General features: G+C 47.0%; 1 pseudogene; it reads left to right on the plus strand.

Moving 5' to 3' along the window:
- The first annotated feature begins 1,169 nt into the window (after positions 1-1,169).
- Positions 1,170-17,169, plus strand: LOC140454668 (beta-1,3-galactosyl-O-glycosyl-glycoprotein beta-1,6-N-acetylglucosaminyltransferase 3-like; annotated as a pseudogene).
- The last annotated feature ends 3,286 nt before the right edge of the window (positions 17,170-20,455 follow it).

Genomic DNA, 20,455 nt, shown 5'->3' on the forward strand with positions numbered 1-20,455 from the left:
GCTAACCTCTGAGCCACTCTTGGCCAGTGGAATGTTTTTTGGATCCATATCAACTTGCTGTGCTCAGATTCACAGCTTTATTATGAACGGTCAAATCACCATAATTCCAATTTCGCATCAGACAGAGAGAGAGAGAGATGACGGGTGGTGAAGTTTGATTTAATTTGATTTATTATTGTCACTTTTTTTCAAATAAATCCATGGGATGGGGGCACCATTGGCCAGGCCAGTGTTTATTGCCCATCCCTAATAGACCAGAGGGCAGTTAAGAGTCACAGTACAAACAGGTCCTTCCCATCTCCTGGTCCTCTCTTCATCCAAGGGTTACCCCTCCCACATTGTTGTGGGCTCGATGGAAGGTTCCTTCCTGAAAGAGCATCTCAGCCCAGGCTGGGGCGTGGGTTATTGGACTTGGCTGGCTCTGTGTTCTCTCTGGTTGTAGGTTCTCCGATCCAGACTGTACACCATCGCGATCCTCTCGTTTACTTCACCCGGGTGACACCGGTCCAGGAACGGCTGAAGAGAAGCAGAGACCGGGGAAGGAAACGCCTGTAGCCAGGCAGGCAGACAGGAGCGAGGGGAGCCCGGACTCCGAGAGAGAAACAACGGGACATTGGCTGGGTATCATCCAGAGGAGGGCGGGAGGAGTTACTGAGAGAGACAGGGAGAGGGAGAGGAGTTACCGAGAGAGGGAGGAGAGGAGTTACTGAGAGAGACAGAGAGAGGGAGAGGAGTTAGTGAGACAGAGAGAGAGAGAGGGACGAGTTACAGAGGGACAGAAAGAGAGGAGGAACGAGAGAGGAGTTACTGAGGGAGAGGGATGAGTTAGTGGAGGAGAGGAATTACAAAGGGAGAGGGATTATAGAGGGAAAGGGATTACAAAGGGTGAACGGAGAGAGGGAGATGTGTTAAAGTGGAAGAGGAATTCCAGAGGGAGAGCAGTTCCAGGGGGAGAGGGAGTGAAAGTTGGAGTCATTCGTTGAATCTTGGGGAAAAGGAAAGACAAGAGTCTAACAAGGAGAGGGGACTGGCTGGGGCGACCTCTCCAGCAAATTGCAGTCACTCCTTCCCCACGGCCTGGTGGAGGCAGTGCTGTCCAGGACAGAGAGCATCCATTCTGCATTTGCCTATCGCCGGTAGGCTGGGTACACTGCCCTCTGGAAAGTGCCATGCCCAAGCTGAGCCAGCGTTGTGCCCACTGGTCGTGCCTCAGATCAGCGCTGTGTGTGCTCAGTGTGGTCTTGTTGTGCCAATGGCTGCTGGTCCAGAGAGGAGGGGGCCGGCTGACCCTCAGGCTGGTGAAACCAGGCGCCAGTCCAATGCAGGAACACCTCCTGCTGGTCGAGGAGAACTCCACCTGCTGGCAGATCATCCAGGGGGACAGGCAGGAGGTGGAAAGGGCCCTCCTCAACTCCATTACTATCTCCCTCAAGCACCAGGCCGTCACTGAGGGAGATTATCTGAACATGACCCGAAATTGCAGATCGTTTGTGAGGACCCGCAAGTATATCACTGTCCCCCTGAGCCCTGAGGAGGAACACTTCCCCTTGGCTTACTCCATGGTCATCCACCAGAGCATTGAGATGTTCGAGAGGCTTCTACGGAGCATTTACGCCCCACAGAATGTCTACTGTATCCACGTGGACCGCAAATCCCCGAGTCAATTTCATGCAGCCGTTCGGGCCATCGCTTCGTGTTTCCACAATGTCTTTGTCGCAGCCAAGCTGGAGTGGGTCACCTAATCTGGCTGGAGCAGAGTTCAGGCAGATCTCAACTGCATGAAGGAGCTGCTGGAGAGCCCTGTCCCCTGTAGGTACTTCATCAACGTGTGTGGCCAAGACTTCCCCCTGAAGACCAACCGGGAGATAGTCCGCAGCCTCAGAGCTCTGAACGGCTTCAACGTGATTGAGTCGGATCCTGCACCAGGGTTCAAAAAGGTAACCGCCTTCCTGGCTGCTGGGCCTCTCTCCATCCAAGTGTTTTCCATCCTCCCTCCCTCCAACATCTCTCTCTCTGTCTCTCCACCCCCACCCCCCCACCCAGTTCTTCACTCCTGCCTGTTACAAAGGGGAAACGGAAGGGTAACCCCTTTGTAACTCCTCTCCTTCAATAACCCCTCTCCCTTTTGTAATCCCTTTCCTCCACTAACTTATCTCTCTCCCTCAGTAACTCTTCTCTCTCCCTCTGTAACAAAAGAGAGACAGGGTTGTTAAAACAGTTCAATTGCATGGAGGGAGGTTCAGAATGTACAAAGGAATATAGGAGGAATTGGAGAGTTGAGCTGCAAACGGAATAGAAGGGCAATTGACGTTTCAGGTCGGAAACATGCATCAGAACCCGGGGAGAGGAAGGGGCTGCAGAATGGGGGTGTGGGACTGGGAAAGGTAGGTGGGATGGCGATTGGTGGATGTAGGGAGAAGGTGGCTGTGATTGGACAGTGGGTGGAGTGGAGCAGATGGGTGGAAGGGAAGGTGGTCAGGTGAAAGAGTTGGGTTAGAAAGATGGGCTGAGCCTGGGATAAGGAGGGATATAGACTGATTACGAGAGTATACAGGAATGTAGATAGGTTAAGAGTGTAGGAGAAAATGAGGACTACAGATACTGGAGGTCAGAGTCAAGCGTGTGGCACTGGAAAAGCACAGCGGGTCAGGCAGCATCTGAAGAATCAATGTTTTGGACATAAGCCCTTCATCAGGAATGAGGTTTGTGGACCAGGGGGCCGAGAGATAAGTGGGATGGGTGTGGGGCTGGGGGTGGTAGGTAGCTGGGAATGTGATAGAAGAAGGTATCGGGGGCGGGGGGGGGGGGGGGGGTGGGGAGGTGGAAAGTCAAGTGGACAGGTGGGAAGGAAGATAGACCAGTCAGGAGGGTGGTTCTGAGTTGGAGGCTTGGGACTGCGATAAGGTGGGGTGGGGAAATAATGAAACTAGTGAAATCAATATTGCAACCAGACGGATCAGGGTTCCAAGGTGGAATATCCAGGCGTCAGGACCTGCATTCCCTTGGTGGGAGGGGGAGTTAAAGTATTCAGGCACGGGGTGGTGGGGTTGGTTGGTGTGGGTTTCCCAGAGATGTTCTCTGAAACAATCCGCAAGTAAGAGTTCTGTCTCCCCGATGTAGAGGACACCACATTGGGTGCAATGGATGCAGTAGATGACATTGGTGGAGGTACAAGTATATTTGTCAGATGTGGGAGGATCCTTTGGAGCCTTGGACGGCGGTGAGGGGGGAGGTGTGGGTGCAGGTTTTGCACTTTTCAGAGGTCAGGGAAGGTGGGTTGTTGAGGGGTGTGGATCTGACAAGGGAGTTGCAGAGGGAATAGTCTCTGAAATGCAGATGGAGTGCAGAGGGAAATATGTCCCTAATGGTGCAGTCTGTTTGTAAGTGGCAGAAGTGGTGGAGGATAATGCAATGTATCTGGATGTTGGTGGGGTAGAAGGTGAGGACCAAGGGGTTCGGTCCCTGTTGCGTTGGGAGGGGTGTGGTTCAAGGGTGAAGGTACAGGATATTGAGCAGATGAACTGGAGGGCATTGTCAACCATGTGGGAGAGGAAGTTGTAGTTTTTGAGGTAGGACACCATCTGGGATGTTCTGTGGTGGAATTGGTCCTCCTGGGAACAGATGCAGCAGAGGCAGAGAATAAGGGATAATGTTTTTACAGGGGTAGGGTGGGAGGAGGTGTATTCCAGGTAGCTGTGGGAGTTGGTGGGTTTGTAGTAGATGTCCACGGTTAGTCGGTTGCCAGAGATGGAGAGGTCCAGGAAGGGGAAGGAGGTGTCCGAGATTGTCCGGGTGAATTTGATGTCAGGTTGGAAGGTGTTGGTAGAATTAGAATTAATGAACTTTTCAACCACCTCATGCAAATACGAGGTAGTGCCAATCCAGTCATCAATGTAGTGGAGGAAAAGGTGGGGAATGGTGCTGATGGATGAAGAGGCAGGCATATGTGGGTGATTATGGCTACCCCTTAAGAGTTAAGAGTGAACAAAAAAGAATGTAAGTTTGGTTCAGAGCATGTAAAGGATTGTTCTTAGGTTGATAGTGAAATAGTCTCACAAACTTGATTGAGTTTTTTGAAGAAGTAACAATGAGGATTGATGAGGGCAGAGCGGTAAATGTGATCTATATGGACTTCAGTAAGGCGTTCAACAAGGTTCCCCATGGGACACTGATCAGCAAGGTTAGATCTCATGGAATACAGGGAGAACTAGCCATTTGGATACAGAACTGGCTCAAAAGGTAGAAGACAGAGGGTGGTGATCTAGGATTGTTTTTCAGACTGGAGGCCTGCGACCAGTGGAGTGCCATAAGGATCGGTGCTGGGCCCTCTACTTTTTGTCATTTATATAAATGATTTGGATGCGAGCATAAGAGGTACAGTTAGTACGTTTGCAGATGACACCAAAATTGAAGGTGTAGTGGACAGCGAAGAGGGTTACCTCAGATTACAACAGGATCTGGACCAGATGGGCTAATGGGCTGAGAAGTGGCAGATGGAGTTTAATTCAGATAAATGCGAGGTGCTGCATTTTGGGAAAGCAAATCTTCGCAGGACTTATACACTTAATGGTAAGGTCCTTGGGAGTGTTGCTGAACAGAGACCTTGGAGTGCAGGTTCATAGCTCCTTGAAAGTGGAGTCGCAGGTAGATAGGATAGTGAAAGCAATGTTTGGTATACGCTCCTTTATTGATCAGACTATGAAGTACAGGGGTTGGGAGGTCATGTTGCGGCTGTACAGGACATTGGTCAGCCCACTGCTGTAATATTGCGTGCAATTCTGGTCTCTTTCCTATTGGAAAGATGTTTGAAACTTGAAAGGATTCCAAAATGATTTACAAGGATGTTGCCAGGGTTGGAGGATTTGAGCTATAGGGAGAGGTGGAACAGGCTGAGGTGGTTTTCCCTGGAGTGTTGGAGGCTGAGGAGTGAGCTTATAGTGGTTCACAAAATTATGAGGGGCAAGGATAGGATAAATAGACAAAGTCTTTTCCCTGGGGTCGGGGAGTCCAGAACTAGAGGGCATAGGTTTAGGGTGAGAGGGAAAAGATATAAAAGAGACCTGAGGGGCAACATTTTCATGGAGAGTGTGGTACGTGTATGGAATGAGCTGACAGAGGATGTGGTGGAGGCTGGTACAATTGCAACATTTAAGAGGCATTTGGATAGGTATATGAAGAGGAAGGGTTTGGAGGGATATAGGCCGTGTGCTGGCAGGTGGAACTGGATTGGGTCGGGATATCTGGTCGGACCGAAGGATCTGTTTCCATGCTGTACATCTCCATGACTGTAAGTGGGTACTGCAGATGCTGGAGATGACAGTCAAGATTAGAGCAGTGTTGAAAAAGCACAGCAGGTCAGGCAGCATCAGAGGAGCAGGAAACCCCTACATCAGGAATAACTTCACAGAGGCCATTATCCAGTCACCAACTCACCATTTTGTTTACACATGGAGTCCTTGACACGGATGCAGCTTCCTCAGAGCCAGCTCAGAGTGAACAGAACATCTGATCATCCTGTTTATTTTTTTTCAGAAGCAGCCTCAGGAGTAGCAGTCGAAGTCGTCCCCAGGTGTAGGTAGGCCCAGGCAGCAGCAGCAGGGGTGCAGGCGAGGTCCAGGCTTCAGTAGCAGGAGCAGGCCCAGACTATAGCAGCAGTGGTGGTAGTAGCTGCCTGTACAGCTGAGCACAGCTTCAAATTAACAGAAATAAGCAGAAAGAAACCCAAGAAAACAATCACAACAAACCATGAAAAAAAATTAAAAATAAACTCCTCCTCAGTAGGAAGACACCAACAGCAGCACATAAGACACACTGAGGCTGTTTTGAAGTCAGTCTCCTCAAGAGGATTGAAGAGTCCTTCATATGCTGATCCAGCTCCCCTAGAGCCAGCTCTCAGTGAGCAGATCCCTTGACATGCCTGTTTATTTTTCTTCCACTTCCACCCGACAGCAGTCATGCTTATGTTTCCTTAGTACCCATGTCATATATGTTGGTGTCAGATGCAGTGAAAAACAAGTGTGTAAACCTTAATTTATGTGGGAAATAGAACTCACTCACTTCAATAATTTCAGTCCAAGACAAGATCTTGCAGCAGCAATATCATCTGATATAGTCTTGCAAGAGTGGTGTCTACAAGATAGGCACACAGTCCAAAACCTTGAAACAATTCATTTCCCTTTCCCTCCTCCCACTACTCTAAACCCAGTGCCCATTCCTCTTGTTTATCTCTTGCCTTATCTGGCCTTGTGCGTAACAGTACAGGTTTTGCTTGGCCATTTCACCACATCCCTCTGTGGTCTATTGTTAACGTATATCCTCCTTCACTGCCATCTGCTTCCTTGCTTGCTAAAGCAACATTTCCTCTCATTCTTCATCCACGCTGAGCCTTATGACCTCTTGATTGTGGTTTTTGTTTTTGCAGAAGCGGGAAACAGATGCTTATAACTGTTTGTACAAGTATATCTAGCTTAACCTACACTCCCCTTCCTCTTTCATGATTCAGCTTTGTGATTTTCGCAGACAACATTAATAATTGCTCCTCACAATTTATATTCCATCACCAGGAAGAAAGGAAACAGACAGTCCTGTTTATTTATATTTTATTAAACAATTCACAGTTTATACAAACAATTACATTTACAGCTGTATACAGAGAAACAGCCAAGCACCCAAACCCTGACATTCAACCGGTTTTCAGGGAAAGGAGGACAAACCTCAAACCCCAGTTTCAATCATTACCAACAGTAACAATGACATTCATACATATAAGACATTCCAACTGTGTAAGAAACAGTCCATACAATACAGACCCCCAAAAAACCAGCAAGTCTTCCCATCCACCCACCCACCCCAATCCCTCCCACCTTCCGGCCGCTCTAAGGCAGCCCGCCCCTACGTACCTTCCGGCTCTCGGTCTGCCATGACATACCTTTCGACCACCTCTAGGACAGCCTGCCCCGTTACCCGCCTGGGGCAGCAGCGCTGAGGACTGCTTCTGGCTCTCTGTCTGCCCCTACTTACCACTGGGTTCTCATCACCCCAATGCACCGTCCGGCCAGTGGACTACCCCGACACACCTTCCGGCACCTCTAGGACAGCCCATCCCCTTCCCAGGGAAGGACAGCGTGCAGGGTAGCCCACAAGCCTTCCGGATCTCAGCCTGCCCCTATGCGCCTTCTGGCTCTTGGCTGCTCTGAGACATCTTCCGACCACCTGTAGGACAGCCCATCCAGATGACCCCTTCTCAGGACGACTGCGCTCAGAATGGCCTACTCACCTACTGGCTCTAGGGGCAACTGGCATCAGGGTGGCCTACCCACCCTCTGGTTCTCGGGGTGACAGCTTTCAGGACGACCCATGAATGTCCCAGCTCACAGTAAGGCCTGCCAGACCCAGGGACATGCAAGACAGTGCAGGTGATAAGCCCAACAAGAAACACAATCGAGTTAATTGTGAAAAAACAGAGTCCTTTCTGGTACACAGAGACTAAATATAGAGTCTTCAAAAAAATAGAGTTCTCAGGAACAGAGTCCACTCCAGTTTACAACATGTGTTGTCAGAAATAGAGTCCACTGCTAAAAAACAAGGTCTACAACCAAGGGCAGAGGCCACTCCCAAAGGCAACAAATGCACACCCCACAGCACATAGGTGTTCAGTCTCCATGGAGTCCTGGCACATCCTTGGAGAGCCAGGCCCACTCACAGGAACACAGTACATTGTAAAGGTGGTTAACTCACAGGGGTTTTGGTCAACTCCTGAAGGGAAGGTCTTCTCCCAAATTCCAGGATACAGCAAGTGTCTTGTTGGGTCTGCATTGTCTGCACTTTTTAACGTAACAGGATTGTCTTATGCATAAATGTCATTGTTGCTGTCTTTTCATATTTGAAACTGGGATTTGTGGTTTGTCTTCAATTCCCTGTAAACTGGTTGAACGGTAAGGTTTGGGGCCTAGCTTTGCTGCTCCTCTCCCTTGTAAAATTGCTGATGTACACAGCTGTAAATGTTAACTGTTGTGCAGTAACCTCTTTTTTGTACTTGTTTAATAAAATAAACAGGGGAATGCTCCTCTCCCTTGTAAAATTACACACACACAGGTGTTCAATCTTCAGAGGCCCAGTCTCAGGGCTGGGCCTCCCCATAGGAACAGGTCCTCTGGTAAAATGTATGTCTTCCACAAGGGCTCAGTCCAAACAGTGAGGACACATACAAAAAACAAAACTAGAGTCCAAGGGCTAAGCCCTACCACAAAATTAACATTGTCCTTTTCTCAAAAGTGAAGAAAAGAGTAACACACAGACTATAACCAGTCAGTGAAACAACAGTCCCCTAATGAGAACAGAGTTAAACCTGAAACACGGTATGTGCATCAGGAGTTTAACAATCAGTCCTCCCTAAAGGAATGCCATTTAACAAACTGGCTAAATAATTCAGCCAGTTCAGGAATCAGGTTTCCCCCACACAAAAAACAAGCAGAAACCAACAGTAACACACTGACTGTGAACCAGCCAGTACAGAGTCAGTCCCCTAAATCAAGAAGACCTCTGAATCTCCTGTTTATAAATTTTGTTAAACAGTTACAAAACAATTTACAAAAACAGTTAACATTTACAACTGTATACAAGAGATAGCAATTTTATAAGGGAGAGGAGCATTCCCCTGTTTATTTTATTAAACAAGTACAAAAGAGAGGTTACTGCACAACAATTAACAGTTACAGCTGTATACAACAGCAATTTTACAAGGGAGAGGAGCAGCAAAGCTAGGCCCCAAACCTTACCGTTCAACCAGTTTACAGGGAATTGAGGACAAACCACAAAACCCAGTTTCAAATATGAAAAGACAGCAACAATGACATTTATTCATAAGACAATCCTGTTACATTAAAAAGTGCAGATAATACAGACCCAGCAAGCCCCCGTCCCTCCCACCTTCCGACCACTCTCAGGCAGCCCGCCCCTACATGCCTTCCGGCTCTCGGTCCGCCCTGACACACCTTTCGACCACCTCTAGGATTGTCCGCCCCAGTACCCACCTGGGGTGACAGCGCTAAGGACGGCTACCCACCTTCTAGCTCTCGGTCTGCCCCTACGTACCATTGGGCTCTCACCCACCCCGATGGGCCATCTGGCCAATGGCTATCCTGGCACACCTTTCGACCACCTCTAAGACAGCCCGTCCCCTTCCCTGGGACGACAGCGTGCAGGGCAGCCCGCAAGCCTTCTGGATCTCAGCCCGCCCCTACACGCTTTCTGGCTCTTGGCTGCTCTGATACAGCTTTCGGCCACCTCTAGGACAGCCCGTCCCGATTACCCCTTTTCGGGACAATAGTGCTCAGAACGGTCTACCCACCATCTAGCTCTTGGGGAGACTGTCATCAGGGTGGCCTACCCACCCTCTGGCTTTCGGGACAGCCTACCAACCTTCAGGTTCACAGGATGGCCTACCCACCCTCCGGCTCTCAGGGTGACAGCTTTCAGGACGACCCACGAGCCTCCCAGCTCACAGTAAGACCTGCCAGACCCAGGGACATGCAAGACAGTGCAGGTGATAAGCCCAACAAACCATATGACAGTTACTTACCAACAAACAGAGTCCTTTCTAGTCCAGAGTCTATTAACACAGACATTTTTGTTCAAAATGTAGAGTCCATTTCCAGACCTGAGGGGTGGAGAGAGTGCCACATAAGGCCTTGATGAGACCACATCAGAATTAGTCTGTACATTTTTCTCTCATTTAAAACATAAAATAATTACATTGACAGCAAGTTTCACCTGCCTTTTTCCTGGGAATTAAGGGTTTATCTTATGAAGGAAGGTTGAACAAATTGGCTTTTACACATTTAAGTTTGGAAATCTGAGAGATCTTTTTGAAATGTATAAATTTCTCTGAGGGGACATGGTAAGGTGGTTGATGGGACATTGCTTTCTCTTGTAGGTTTGACAAGATGTTCTGTAGAATAAGATATCGTCAGAGTCCTACAGCACCGAAACAGACCCTTTCGTCCAACTCATCCATGTTAACCAGGTATCCTAATTGGAACTAGTCCCCTTATCCTGTCTTTGGTCCATATCCCTCTAAACTTGTCCTATTTATGTCGTCTGTTAAATCTTGTGATTGTACCCACTACAACAATTCTTTTTGGCAACTTGCTCCGTATTTGCACCACCCTCAGGTCTCACCTTAAACCTATGCCCTCTGGGTTTGGACTCCCCCATCCTGGGGCGATTCACTTTTATTGATTTCCCCCACAATTTTATAAACTTCTATATAGTCACCCTTCACCCTCCAATACTCCAGTGAGAAAAGTCCTAGCCTATCTAGCCTCTCCTTATAACTTCAGTCCTGGCAACATCTTTGTAAATCTATTCTACATCCTTTGCAGTTTAACAACACCCTTCTAACAGCAGGGTGATCACAAGTTTATCCAATACTCCAAAAGTGGCCTCACCAATGCCTTGCAGAATTATTTTCCCCTGAGAGGGCTGTTGCACTGTGTAAATCTCTTCTGTACAAAGTTGTGAAGGCTGAGTTGATGAAGTTATGAAAGGGTGAGCAAGGTGACCTTTTTTTAAAAAAAAGATAAGGACCCGGGGCAAACGATAGAAATGTGGAATTGAAATTGCAACCAGAAGAGCAGTGATCTTCTTGAATGGTGGAGCAGACTTGAAGGGACGAATGGCTGACTTATGCTTTGATATTGGTGGAGACAGGTTATGCCCTAGTTCAAATAAAGAGTAGGGAGTTTTCTGACCACTCAGCTAAGGGCTTTGGTTTCCCTCCTGATAACATGAACCTTGAAGTTAATCTCCCTCTGCGCCAGTCACAGAATTAAAGAATTCTTGCGGAAGGATGCCATTCAGCCCATCGTGTCTGTAATTATTCCACATCTAGTACCAATCTCCTGCATTTCCTCATTCAGCTCTGGCAACATCTTGTAAATCTTTTCTGAACCTTTTCAAGTTTCACAACATCCTTCCTATAGCAGGGAGACCAGAATTGCATGCTGTATTCCAGAAATTGCCAAACCAATGTCCTGTTCAGCCACAGCATGACCTCCCAAATCCTACACACAACGCACTGACCAATAATGACAAGTGTAGCAAACGACTTCTTCACTACCCTGTCTATCTGCGACTCCTTTTTCAAGAAACTATGAATCTGCATTCCACGATCCCTTGTTTCATCATCACTCCCCAGACTTTTCCATGAAGTGTATTATTCCTGCCCTGATTTGCCTTTCCAAAATGGAGCACCTCACATTTATCGACATTAAACTCCATCTGGCACTCCTCGGCCTATTATCCCATCTGATCAAGATCCCGTTGTACTCTGAGGTTGACTTGAAATATTACTCTGGATGTAGGTTTGCTCGTTGAGCTGGAAGGTTCATTTTCAGATTTTTTGTCACCATACTAGGCAACATCTTCAGCGAACCTTCCAACTCAGCGAGCAAACCTACATCTAGAACCTCAACCTGAACTACAAACCTTCTCAAACCTTGCTGATATATTACTGTCATGTATAATCGAGTTACAGTAAAAAATGTTGTCTTATGTGCTTTACAGTCAGATATCGATCGGTTAAGTTGGCAAAAATGTTGGCAAATGGAGTGCAATGTGGGAAAATGTGAAATTGTTCATTTGGAAGGGAAATCAAAAGAATAGAATATTATTTAAATGGAGAAAGCTTCAGAAAGCTGCAACACAAAGGGACTTGGGGGAAGTAGTGAATGAAACATGGAAAGCTTGCACACGAGGGCAGCAGGTAATTGGGAAGACTAATGGAATGTTGGACGAAAACAGAAATTTCTGGAGAGACTCAGCAGGTCGGGTAGCATTCATAGAGAGAAAACAGAGTCAGTGTTTCGAGTTTGGTGACCTTTCTTTAGAACTGAAGTGGAATGTTTGCCCTTATTTGAAGGGGGGTTGGAGTATAAAAGTCAGGAAGTCTTACTGCAACTGTGCAAGGTGCTGGTGAGAGCACATCCAGAATACTGTGAGCACTTCTGGTCACCTTATTTCAGAAAACATGTTGTTTCATTGGAGGAAGTTAAGAGAATGTTCAGTGGGATGGCCCCATTATGGAGGGAAAGTCTTAAAAACAAAAGGCTAAACAGGATTCTACTCACTGGAGTTTCGAAGAATGAGAGGTGACCCCATTGAAATGGACAGGATTAAGGGGCTTGACTGGGTAAATGCTGAAAGGATGTTTCTCCTCATGGGAGAGTCCAGGACTGGGGGGGGGGAGGGTATTGTCTCAGAATAAAGGGGCACCAGTTTGAGACTGAGATGAGGTGGAATTTCCTCTCTCAGAAGGTTGTGAATCTTTGGAATTCCTTGCCACAGAGAGCTGTCCTTGTATATATTTAAGGCTCAGATTCTTGCTCAGTTGAGGAATTAAGCGTTACGGGGATAGGGCAAGAACATGGACTTGAGGAATGTTGAATCAGCCACGATCTGAGTGAAGCTGGCTTGAGGGACCAAATGGCCGACTCCTGTCCCGACTTGTTAATGGTCTTACATTTACTGATGAACCTGTTCAAAGATATTATCGCACAACTCTGGAACAGAAGCGACTTGAACCTGGGTCTCCGAGGCTCACACCGCATGGATCCTAGTTTACTTTATATCATGCACTTGACATTCATGCTGGTAGTTATGGCTGCAATTCGCACCAACCTGCCTTAGATCAAATTAATGAAGCAAAGCCAGTGCAGGTTTTCAAAAGGTAAGTCTCCAACCTCGCATCATGCATTGATGAAGTAGCTGAGAATTTGAATGCAGAGAATATTGTCTGAACTGGATTCAATGAAGTGTTTCACTAGGCACTAGATAAAAACAGCTGAACAACAAAATTGACAACACAAGCCCTGATTCATGGATCTTGTTTTGGACGAGAGGTTGGTAGGTTGGTAGATGGGAATGATCCACACAGCTGGGACATATAAACATCAAGACCCGGAGCAGGAGAAGATGATTTGGCCCTCCATGAGGCCCACCATACTATATGATTGTGGCTAATCCTCTATCTCAATGCCATACTACCGCTTTACCCCTATGCCTTTGATGCTTTTGAAACCTAAATATTTGTTAATCGCATTCTTGGATATATTCAATGACTCAAACTCCACAGCTTTCTGTGGTACAGAATTCCATAACTTCACTATCATGTAAGTTAAATGTTTCCGTTTCTCAGCCCTAAATAGACGACTGCTTTTATTCAATATGTCAGTGATATCAATCTTGGAGTATGTGGCAGAATGCCCATATTCGGGGCAATGATAAACCTGGAGGCTTGGCAAATGGTGAGGATGATGTGAATTGTCCAGAGTCATCACAGTGAACAGACAGCATCCAGTCAGAGGTGAATACAGAAGAGTGTAAGGTGATATGTTTTGGGAGAAGGATGTGGAGAGGTAATAGAAATGTAATGGCACAATCGTAAAGAGTGCGCAGGATTAGAGGGATCTGGCAATAAACATTCATCGACATTAGAAGATGGGGGAGGCCATAAGAGGGTAGAAAAGCAGAAGGCTTCATAAATAGAGGCATTGATGCCAATAAATGGTTGAGTTATGCTGCATGTCGAATTGGTTTAGCCCCAGTTGGATTGTTGTGGTCATTTCCGGTGACTATAAAACGATGTGAGGGCCCTCAGGACAGGGAGGAGATTTCGCAGAATGGTGCCAGGATTTAAGTTGGATGGCACAGTTGGAAAGGTCAACGATGCTCCCATTGGAACAAAGGAGATTGGGGTGAGGTTTATTCAGTGAGTACAGGGTGAGCACTCGGTAATGAAGACAAGGAAATATACTTCACTGTTCACCGATTGTACAAGTGCAATGGAATGCAGATGTAAGATTTTGGGTTAGAGGCATGGTGGGGAGATCTGAGGAATTGAAATGCAAATGAAGCCTAAACTACATTTGTATGAGATGATGGCAAGTTCCGATGTAAGTTGGAAAAAGAAAATCTGCTCCCATATATACAAGGAACAAGAGTAGGCCATTGGCCCTTTTGATCCTGTTCCACCATCCACATTCCTGCATACCATCTATCCTCCCCTTGGTAACCAAGGATCCATATCTCCCATGCATGATGCCACAAGGACCGAGGATAAAAGATATCTTTTGACACAATGTAAATAAAGTGTCTTGTATCTTGCGGAAGGGGTGGCACGGTGGCTCAGTGGTTAGCACTGTTGCCTCACAGCGCCAAAGACCTGCGTTCGATTCCAGCCTTGGGCGACTGTCTGTGTGGAGTTTGCACATTCTCTCCATGTCTGCATGGGTTTCCTCCGGGTGCTCTGGTTTCCTGCCACAATCCACAAAGATGTGCAGGCCAGGTAGATTTGTCATGCTAAATTGCCCATAGTGTTCGGGTACATTAGTCAAGGGTAAATATTGGGTAGGATAATGGGTGTGGATGGGTTGCTCTTCAGAGGATTGGTGTGGACTTGTTGGGCCAAATGGCCTGTTTCCATACTGTAGAAAATCTAATGTGTGGTGTCCTTCACTCTGAGAGAAGAGCTTTGGATTCAAGTCCTAATCCAGGAGCTGATGGCCATAGGAAGGTGTCTTCATTGCTTTTGTGAGGCACTCAAGGGTATGGGCCAAGTGCTACAAAATGGGATGAGAATAGTTCGAAGCTGGTCTTTTTGACCAGTGCAGACACGATGGGCTGAAGGGCAACTTATTATTTTGGTGCTCTAAACCTCAATAACCAGAGACCATGGAGTCACAGCATCATACAGTATGGAACAGACCCTTCAGTTCAACCTGTCTGCGCTCACCAGTCATCCTAATCTGACCTAGTCCCATTTGCCAGCCTTTGGCACATATCTCTCTAACCTATTCCTATTCATGTCCACATCTAGATGCCTTTTAAATATTGTCATTGTACCAGCCGCCTCCACCACCTCTTGGTAGCTCATTCCAGGCACACATCACCCACTGCGTGAAAAAGTAACCCCTCAGGTCTTTCCCCTCTCAACTTAAACCTATGCTTCTAGTTTTGGACTCCCCCACCGTTGGGAAAAGACCTTTGGCTATACAGCCGACCTGGAAGGAATCAAAATGGGGCAAGAACAGAAAAGGAGGTCAGCTAAACAATTCTGAGCAGCAACAGAGAAGTGCAGCCAAGCACGTATGCAAGCTAGCTAGCTTACTGAAACTGGCTCCCATTAAGTGAGAAGGCAGGAAGACCGAAACAACACTCAACAGGTGTTGTAGAAGTTTAAGGTCAATGATCTAATGCTAAACGTCACGTACCTAGATCAGGATCTGATTGATCAGTTGTGTTGCTAAGGCTTGAAATCAAAATGTAATTCGTGAAAGGGGAACGCTGATTTGTGTGTAAAAGTGTGATTGCAACTGCCTGATTCAGACTCTCCAGACAAGGGTGGGCTTTGACCCGGCTGGTTGAGTCTTCTTGCATGTATGTGATAAAGGAAGCTGTGTGAAGTGTACTATCATCCGGCTGATTATTTCAACATCTATCCATGCTCCTCCTGATTTTATGAACTTCTGTAAGGATACCCCTCAGCGTCTGACCCTCCAGGGAAAATAGCCCCAGCCTATTCAACCTCTTACTGTAGCTCAAGCCCTCCAATCTCGGCAACATCCTGGTAAATCTTTTCTGCACCCTCTCAAGTTTAACAACATCCTTTCTTTCGAAGGGCGACCAGAATTGTATGCAGTATTTTAAAAGTGACCTCACCAATGTCCTCTACAGACAATAGATCACACTTGGTAAGGGCAAAGGCATATCAGAGATAATCAAAGATACTCCTACTTATAGACAATAGGTGCAGGAGTAGGCCATTCGGCCCTTCGAGCCAGCACCACCATTCATTATGATCATGGCTCATCATCCACAATCAGTATCCTGTTCCTGCCTTATCCCCATAACCCTTGATTCCACTATCTTTCAGAGCTCTATCCATCTCTGTTACAGCTGCAACATTACATCCCAACTCCTATACTCAATGCACTGACCAATGAAGGTAAAGGTATCAAACACCTACTTCACCACCGTGTCTATCTGCAATGCAACTTTCAAAGAACTATATCCCTGCACACCATGTCCTTCTCTCTAAGGCAAAAGCTCTGTGTTCAAGTCCCACTCCAGGAGTTGATGACCACAGGAAAGTGTCTCCATTGCACTGGTGAGGCATGAAAGGCAATGTTCCCAGTGCTGGAAAATGAGACTGGAGTAGCAAGGAGCCTGTCTTGCCAGCGCAGTCACGGTGGGCTGAAGGATCTATTTTTCTGGTGCTCTCAACCTTTATAACCAGAGGGCACAGCTTGAAGCCAGATCCAGTGGGAGAGCTTGAGGATGAGTTATATGTTTGCTCAGCGAATGAGCATTGGGAGATGGTTTGGGAGGCAGGGATATGGGGAAATTGGCAGGTGACTGGCACTAGGCAATAGGAGTGAGAAAGGCCTGAGGGGCTGAATGGCCTTGTTCTCCACTGTAAGGTGAGTAACTGAGAGAAGGAGTGTGCATGGATCTTGCTGGAGCTGGGGGCGAGGAGAGTGCAGAGGAGTTGGGGAAGGAAAAAGCCATCGGTTAAGTTGAAAAGCTATCATTTCTGCTTTCTCGTCTCTCTCACTCTCTCTTGCACTTGCCTTTCAGAAACGTCAGCAATACCACAATGATACCCTCGACCAAGTCATCTTAGCGCAACTGAAAGGCCAGCCGAACATCAGCACCTCCATCTTCGTGGGCAGCGCCTACTTCATGGCCTCCAGAGAGTTTGTTAGCCATGTGTTTGACAGTGCCGAGATCCAGGCCTTCCTCAAGTGGTCGGAGGACACCTACAGCCCAGACGAGCATGTGTGGGCTACCCTGCACAGAATGCCCAATGTACCAGGCTCCATCCCGTACACCCAAGCAGCCACCAGGACACTTGGCCGGGCAGTAAAGTGGTCCTTTGAGGCTAGTGACGTTGCAAGGGGTGCCCTATACCCTCCCTGCACGGGAAGGTATCGCCACTTGGTTTGTGTGTATGGGGCAGGAGATCTACATTGGGTGGTCCGTCAGAGATGTTTCTTTGCAAATAAGTTTGACCCCAACATGGACAACACGGCAGTACAGTGCATGGAGGAATATCTCCGAAACAGGACACTTGGTAAAACTGGGGCTGGGTTAGAGGTTGGGATGGAGTAAACCTCGGTGATGGTGGTAGGGGTGGTGGGTGAGACATTGGAAACACTGAGAGACTGAGCACTGTGAAACTGGGCACTGTGAGACTGTATAGTATAACACTGGCTGCTGTGGAGGCCAGGCACAGTGAGACTGCATGCTGTAACATGGCCACTGTAACACGAGACAGTGTGAGGCTGGGCACGATAGTGTTGGGCACTGTGGAGATTGGATACCTTAATACTATCCACTGTAACACTGGGCACTGTGAGACTTAGCACTGTAACATTAGTCACTCTAAGAGTCAAAATGTGTGGTACTGGAAAAGCACGGCAGGTTAGGCAGCATCCAAGGAGCAGGAGAACCGATATTTCAGACATAAGCCCTTCATCAGGAATGTGGGGGAGTAAGGGGGTTGAGAGATAAATAGAGTGAGGGTGGGGCTTTTGGGGAAGGTAGCTGGGAAGGTGCTCAGTAAATCCAGATGGGGGGGGGGGGTGATTGTGATTGGTCGGTGGGGAAGGTCGAACATATAGTTAGGAAGGAAGATGGACAGGTGAAGAGGGGAGAGCTGACTTGGAGGGTTGGATCTGGGATGAGGTGGGGAGAGAGGAGAGATTTGGAAACTAGTGATGTCAATGTTGATGCCATGTGGTTGAGGGTCCCAAGGCAGAAGATGAGGTGTTCTTCCTCCAGTCATCAGATAACTTGGATTTGGTGGTGCAGGAAGTGTCATTGTGGAGTGGGAGGGGGAGTTGAAGCGGTTGGCCACAGGTCGATGGGGTTACTTGTGCCCAGTCTCACAGGGACACATCCACCAATAATACTCAACACTGCACGAGTGGACACTGCATTACTGGAACACTGCATGAGTGGGCACTGCATTACTGGAATACTGCACGAGTGGGCACTGTACAGCTGGACACTGCAAGACCAGTGTTGTGACCATCACTATTTTTTTTATTTTTCTCATTTTGGTTTGGAACTGAGTCCAAACTGAGAATTGAACTTTGAACAGTGGCGAGTTCTTCTTTTAAAAAAAAACTGGAGAGCCAAAAGACTGATGTTTGCTGTGAGGATCTGGCCAGGAAAGGTAATGCAGGTGAATTACTGCTCTCTGAACACAGCAGACGCTTCAGCACCGAGATGTAGTTCTGCTCAGGGACTGACAGCTGGATGGATATTGAATGGGTCAGTCAGTAAGAGGAATGCTGCCAGGCAGGTAATCACAGAGAATGGTGAGAAAGAAAGCAAAAACCATGAGTGACCTCGCTCTGACTGGATTTTGGGCTTGGAGGAAGTGCTTCTTTGGAAGTTGCTGGACTGGTCTGGTCTTCTTTTTGGTTTGACTTTGTCTTGTTATTTCCCCAGTTGTTAACTTGTTAAAAGATCTGAGATGAGAATGTGAGTCTTTGGGAATGAGTATTAGTCTCCACAGTTCTGCAGAACTTGTTCGCATTGACTGGTGACTTTAAGTTCAAACATGGTGTACAGTTCTTGTGCCTGTAATACAACCCAGCATCAAAGGATTTCATGATGGCCTACTATTTATCATTGAAACTGTTATCAACTGGCAAATTAAAATTTTAAACAAGTTTATCTCTTAATTGTCTGCTGGTGTGCGAATTGGAGGGGTGCATGGGTTTATGATCATCTGTGTTCTGCATAGTGCCATAAACAGAAATTAACAATCTATTAAGTTATAAACTTGACATCCAAGATCTGTTATTTGTAAATTCTGGTTAGGAACAATTGAACGATTTTGTGGGTCATTGAATGGTTGAATGTCACTGTGTTGCAAATCCAGTGATCGGGAGGTTGGTTGTGGTTCAGCTTCCTTTTCCTGTATCACTCCGGACACCATACCTCCAGGCACAATAACTCTGGACACTGTCACTCTGGTTACAACACTGTCACTCTGGGCACTATCACTAGATACTTTGAGATCAGACTGTGACATTGGACAGTGTAATGCTGGACATTGCGATGTCAGATGTTTTAACTATAGGCACTAACACTGGAAATAGTGACACTGGATATCATTTGGATGCAGATAAAAAAGGAAAACAGTCAAAAAGAAAACAAATGAGATAGAATCTACTTGTAGAAATGGGAACTAAATGGGACTGAGTGAGAATGATTATGGCTGTTTAATGAACAGAAATCAGAACACTGCAATGATGTCCACATTTAATTGAGGGTCTCGGGGTGGATTGTATAAAGAATATCAGATATGGAGGAGTGCGTTTCAGACTGGAATCTAATCGAGGGGTTCAGGGTGGTTTCTGTACAAATGACGGAAGCTGACCTATGTGTGTGAATGTCCTGAGTTAGTCTAACATCCAGGGATTGTTTAATGGAGCTTGCTTCATACTTCAAGGACTCAGACATCTCCATTTTATCCGTCTCCCACCAAAATTGACAGGGCAATGACAGCAGAAGCTATACAAAGAGAAATGTTGTCTCTGTAATGCCACATGTAATGCCATCTGTATACATCCAGGGCAGTAACAATCCTGGGATTGATAAGAGTAAATCTCCCTGCACTCCATCCTCATCAAACACTCCCAGGACAGGGACAGAATGGTGTTAGGTACAGAGGAAGAACTCACCATGACATTGTTCCCATCATTGTTCCTTTGGCTATGGGTTTGAAATGCCATCCCCACACTGTCAATGACTATAGATCTGTCTCTGAATTTTGTTTCATCATTTAGGATGTATTCAGCCCAGTGAGCCCTCACATCTCTCTCTCCCTCATAGGCATAGACAGTGTGTCTGTCTCTCCTCTTCTGTCTCCCTATTTCTCTCCCTGTGTGTGTCTCTCTCTCTCTTTGCCTCTCACTTCTCTGCCTCCCTCCCTCATCTCTGCTTTCTGTGGTTTTTCTGTGGGTTCGTGACACCATTGCGATGTTAAGAGAGACTGTACTATGAATGTCACAGTGTTTGCTGTGCCCTGGAGGGTGGAGGACTAGCTGGTGGGCAGTAAACAATGTCATTTCCAGCTTGGTGAGCTAGTACCAGCCCAGCCTCAAATTTACCTGGAACGTCTCAGAATCCTTCCTCCCCTTCCTCGACCTCTCCATTTCTATCTCGGGGGACCGACTCAACACAGACATTTACTACAAACCGACCGACTCCCACAGCTACCTAGACTACACCTCCTCCCACCCTGCCCCCTGTAAAAATGCCATCCCATATTCCACATTCCTTCGCCTCCGCCTCATCTGCTCCCAGGAGGACCAGTTCCACTACCAAACAGCCCAAATGGCCTCCTTCTTCAAAGACTGCAATTTCCCCTCCGACGTGG

This window comes from Chiloscyllium punctatum, chromosome 29, assembly GCF_047496795.1.
Source record: "Chiloscyllium punctatum isolate Juve2018m chromosome 29, sChiPun1.3, whole genome shotgun sequence".
In the NCBI taxonomy this organism is placed as follows: domain Eukaryota; kingdom Metazoa; phylum Chordata; class Chondrichthyes; order Orectolobiformes; family Hemiscylliidae; genus Chiloscyllium; species Chiloscyllium punctatum.